A 5,519-nucleotide genomic window follows, 5' to 3' on the forward strand; every position below is an offset into this window, starting at 1 on the left:
CTAGAGCAATAGAAGCCTGTTCCACAGGGTGAACAAGAAATGTTGGATGGAAAAACGAAATTTATAAAAGACATATAATGCCACACATGTGAATCATGGTTCCCCACTTACTACCAGATCATAGGCAAGCTAGCATGCTGACCTCAGGGCGTCGTTTTCAAATATGGAATAGAGATAAGTGTCTTGAAGAGTTATTTGTGAAGATTAATTCAGACAATATAGACGAGACACATTACTTTATCGGAGTAGGTGACCAGATTGGTATTGTTTATTGCATGAGAAATAACGTTCCTTTCTACCCTCATGTCCTCCTACTTTGTATCTTAGAGAAATGACAAATTGCCATCAATTCACAGAGTAAAATGGCTAGCTTTAAATTCCTCAACTCGTGCCAATCTTTTGCAAAGAGCAAACGAACACCATTTTTTTCCTGGTTTTTCCTTTAAAATAGAGGTTCTCATGGATTAACTCAACAGTGGTTGAAAATACCTCGTTGTATTTCCAAATTCCTAAAACTGGAAAGTAGGCTAATCAGTTATATTCATACAGCAATTAACGCATAATTTGTCATTAATCTTGATGATTGAATTAGGACTCAGGAATCAAGGCAGAATGTTGTTTAATTTCAAAATTTCATCTGAGACCGAGAACAACCCTCTATTCCAAATCACTCATTTATACAAAAAAATTATACATACGGCACATGCTTATGTTAGATTATCCTTTTTAAGTAGAAGGACATGTGATTGGGGTGTGTGTGTGTGTGTGTGTGTGTGTGTGTGTGTGTGTGTGTATGTAGGTTATGTTCTGTGAGTACAATCCTTGAAATCCTTTTTGGTTGGTTCTTTATTTTTTAATTAAGAGAGTAATTAAATTATATTTCTTGAAGAAATGCAGCTTAGGCAAGACAACCAAATTCTACTGGAGTATGACTTAGTGATTTATAGAATACTTTGTCTCAGAATACTAAATTGTTTTGCCATCTTGACATTTTGCAAATGAACCTCCCTTTAAAGAGATAAATTATTCTTGGTAACTCTGGTCTCCCTTCTAAAACATTCAGTTCTTTGCATATGGTAGGCCTGCATAATATTATAAGTACATGCATAGTGTATAAGCATAAAAATATGCATGAAATACATCAACCACCAGGTTAAGGATACTTATCTTTCTTGTTTGCTTATTTCTTTATTGTTTGTTTATTTTTATTTTTTTATTTGTAGTCATTTTACTACAGTTATTATGTGTTTTGCTTTTTCTCCTTAAACTGGACTTAGAATGTTGCACATGTGTATAATTGAAAAACAACCATATTTATGTAAAAGTACCTCCTTTTTTTAGCGATGGAAGCTAATTGGCTTTGTCAGCCTGGGGGACCAGAGGAGGTGCACTTTATCTTACACCATTTGATCTTCAAAATGTCAAAAAACAAAACTAATATTTGTTAGCCTATGGTTAAACCTGTATTTCTTCTTAATATCATTGTATTTACTTATACTAAAATTTACATGTTAAATATGATCAGTGTATAAAGATTTAAAGTCCTGTACTTTTTAAATTTACTATGAGTTAATAAACAGATATACTTCTAACTTTTTAAAGTTTGTCACACTATCATCTCTATTTTTAACGTGTGTTTGGTGCTATTTAAACTCCCTTTAAATTATATTCATCATTATGATAGCGAGTTAGCAAGAACTGGCTCCTATATTATAAACAGAGATGAAATAAATAAATTTAAGAGTAAATCATCATCTAGAATATCATTTTAGACATATTTTATTTATATCATAAAAGTGGGCATTTTGTTGTGTTTACCGTAACTTTCTTAATAAAGAAATAAGTTTAAGATTACTTATCAAAATGTGGCTTTCACAGCAATTCTTTCTCTATGCTACGGTCATACAATAAATTTTTCTTCACATTACAACATTACATTGAGTTGAGGGATCAGATATCAAGATTGAAATGACAAATTGATTGATGATGATCGAGACAGAATAGAATCTCGCTTGCTCTTATATGGGTACACGGCTACTTCTCCGCTAATATCAGCCAACTTTAGTTGAGTTAGAAAAATCAGCAAATCGGATTTGAAGCAAAAGCAATGAGAGAAAGGATGAATGAAGAATGTGCCATATTTGCTGTGGTACCTTTGGGATGCTAACTCCCTTGGCAAGTTTCCCCATGCTCAGTTGCCATGACACAGAGAAGGAGTGTGGTCTCTGCACTAGGTGCTAATTCAAATTCAGGTTCTGGAGGAGCTGACACTGAGAAGCAGTACAACTTGCGAAATCTGCCATTTAGCAAGTGACAGTCACACAGTCAGAAGAAATATGGAATAGGTGATAATACCTTGTCCGTCTCGGAACCCTAGGAGAAGTTACAGGAAGTAATGGAATATTCACTGTTAGTTTAATTTTGCTAATGTTTGACTTGAGCTTCCCTTTCCAAATATATTTTTATAAAAATTACTCTATTTCATGTGAATTTACTCTCTGAAAACTAAACGTTTTTTTAGCAGTTTAGTACGTCAGTAAATTATTTTCATATTTTCAGAAAAAACGTATCAAGTAGTCTTTACATTGTGATGCTAAGAATGTACGAATATTTCTGAAATCAAATTTTTACTATGTTGTCTTCTTTAATTACCTTAATATTTTTCCTAGGATGAAAAAGATAATTTTCTTAGTTCAAACTAGAATCTTTTTAAAAATAAAATTTAAATGCATAACTCTATTAGAAACATTTTTTTGCATAAATTGAACTTTAGTAATTTAGCTACTGATTTTAGAGCCCCTTTGGAAAAAAACTCAATTTAATAATTGGTAGTCGCCTACTTATGATTGCAGGGTTTTTTATTAAATCACCAAATATACAGACAATTATAAATTTAAAAATTTAGTTTACATGTGAAATAGTGTTTTATAAATAACAATTTAATATTGTCAATGTAATGTCTACCTTAAATTAACAAATTAATTAAACTAGAATTATATACCAATTAAAGAACCTAGAATACAAGTTATATCTTAATGCTAAACACACACACAGTTAAGCACATACAAACAGGAAATAAATCAATTTGTTATCCCTTCACATAAATATTAGCACTATTAACACACATATTTAAATTTACAGTTAGAGTAAGTAGGTAACTATATACGTTTGGCTTTTATTGCTTTAATTAATAATGTATCGTATGTGCTGTTTGAAATCATATATTTTTAAAAATATTTTGAATATGTCATAGGTTATTAAATATTATGGTATATTAAAATATGTTTGCATACTTTTAAATTGTCATGTTAGAATGAAAACATATATTTTAAACATGTTTATGCTTTTAAATGCTAATTATCAATGTTTTCAAGATATTGAAAAATAGATATGATATTTGTTATTAAAAATTCATATTCATTAAAAATTAGTTTTACAAAAAAGATTCCCTACTGGGAGAAAGAAATAGAGTAACAACAGAACAACAGTAGTCTGGTTATTGATGAACTATGTCGGTAATTTTACTATATTCTATAAAATAAGAAACATTACTTAGTTTAAATAATAAATGATAAACAGTCTCTGGAAAACCATAATAATAAAGACAGGACAGGGTGTAATTGTTACTTAAAACATTCTCAAGTATTTTTTCACTTGCAGAAATTACAGAGAAGTTAAATAATTTTAGACTTAATTAGAAAAATATTGTAATATTACATTACATTTTGGAAAAAAGGTAGAGATGAAAATTGAGCTTTTATATTATTTTATTTCATCTATACGTATATACATACATACATAGCAGGTAATGTAATCTTTCAAATCTGAGAAGTGGACACATGTTTTAATTTAACTCATGTCTGTGCTTTTTCTGTAGACTTGATAAAATGCAGTTACAACACATTTTAAAAATAAAGAATATAAATTGTCAAAAGCAGTAAGGCACATGTTTTCAGAAATTCTGTCTTTAAAATACTTCTCTTTTCTAACTTCAAGTTTATAATGTTTTCCCAGAAAAGATGATCCAGCAAGTTAAAATGAAAGGGGGTAGCAGAGACCATGACGTCAGGTGACGGAACAGCTTTGCAGGCAAAGCAGGATGTTCCTCCAGGCTGTTGAAATATGCCCACAACAGGCCCTTCATTAGCAAAGGGGTTTTGGGGAAGGCTGCTTTCGTAAGCTTGTGGCTTCTTTTTCATTGCTGTTCAATTAATCCACATTTCACCACCGGAAGTGTAAAACTCTAGAGAAATTTTATAATACAGATGTACAATATCATTTTCAAAGAGTTAGGAGCAGACAAACCTGTGTTTGTCCTAGACTATAATTGAAATATAATCTGTGAGCTAAAAAATCGAGATTTTCATTTTCATTTTTTTGGAAAATTACGTCCCAAAATATATAGTTAGCTGACATTTTGCTCTTCATATTTTAACTGTTGCAACCTCCTATATATGAAATTCATAACAATCTTCTGAAATACATATTATCAAAAATAAGATATCTGCTTATATAAGGGCATAGAAAATATTAAAACTATATATGGGAAATAATTTTGAGACCATAAATATAGTAATTCTTTGATTTTTATATTCGTTTACCTTTTTCAAGGTTTTTGTGTATTACACTTTTTTTAGTCTTTCTGACAAAATTTCACAGTTGGTTTTGGACAGGTACCTTGAGTGATGTAAAATCTGTGAGTTAAGAAATCATTACAGCAACAGCTGCATTTGGGACAAGAGCAGCCTGTACTTTCCAAATCAGTTGTCACTGGAAAACATCTGTTGAGAACAAAGCGTTGAGGTAAATTACATACTTTGGACAGTCAGACCTGTGTCCCATCCGCGTAAACTCTTAGAAAGGATCGCATGTCTTGCTAATGTGGGTTAAATTCTATTTTAAACCTGATCGGATGTGCTAAGTAAGAAAAGTTTTATTCCTTCCCAGCCTTTTGTTTTATATATTCCTGATGATAATTTTACCATTCGAGGATAGTAAAAAAAAAGAGCACTTTCGATTTCGTTTCTTTTGATTTAGAAAGTCTGTATATTTTTGCCATATATGCTTTATTATCTTCAGATCCTTAACCATGCCGATTCTCACACTGCAGTAGACAGAAGCTTTAACATCGTAGAAAATTTCTTTAAAATTCCTCTTGGGTCTAAAGGATTGATTGTGAGACTTTTGGGGAGATGTGTGTTAGGTGAAGGAACTGACAAACGGTGGATGCATCCGGGCTCCCTCCCAGCAAGCTGCGTGGTTTCAGGGCGGCCTTAGCTACAGAGTCCCAGGTGACCTTAGATACAGCATCCTATACAACCTGTAGATTGTGATGGATTACAGCACGTGGCTTTAAGCCACTGTTATGCACCTTGTTATAAGAACAGGCTGAGGGGGATCTGGAGCTGTGCCTGTGCCTTGCCATGTCCTGCTATGCCTGAATAAAGCAATGTCACATCTGTCCACGGCTCCTCACATATTCTTCTAGCTGCCAGAACTGCGCACCCCAAGCTCCGGTA

General features: G+C 32.2%; 1 long non-coding RNA gene across 1 annotated transcript in view; it reads right to left on the reverse strand.

Annotated features, from left to right (window-relative positions):
* Nucleotides 1-810: 810 nt before the first annotated feature.
* Nucleotides 811-5,519, reverse strand: part of LOC111744311 — a 21,321-nt gene continuing 16,612 nt past the window's right edge. Inside the window, exons 3-4 of the long non-coding RNA XR_002782105.1 lie at nucleotides 1,700-1,702; nucleotides 811-821 (exon numbers count right to left, since the gene is read on the reverse strand). This is a non-coding gene — a long non-coding RNA (uncharacterized LOC111744311). The remainder of the gene's footprint in view (nucleotides 822-1,699; nucleotides 1,703-5,519) is intronic.

This window comes from Pteropus vampyrus, unplaced genomic scaffold (assembly GCF_000151845.1).
Source record: "Pteropus vampyrus isolate Shadow unplaced genomic scaffold, Pvam_2.0 Scaffold132, whole genome shotgun sequence".
Lineage (NCBI taxonomy): Eukaryota > Metazoa > Chordata > Mammalia > Chiroptera > Pteropodidae > Pteropus > Pteropus vampyrus.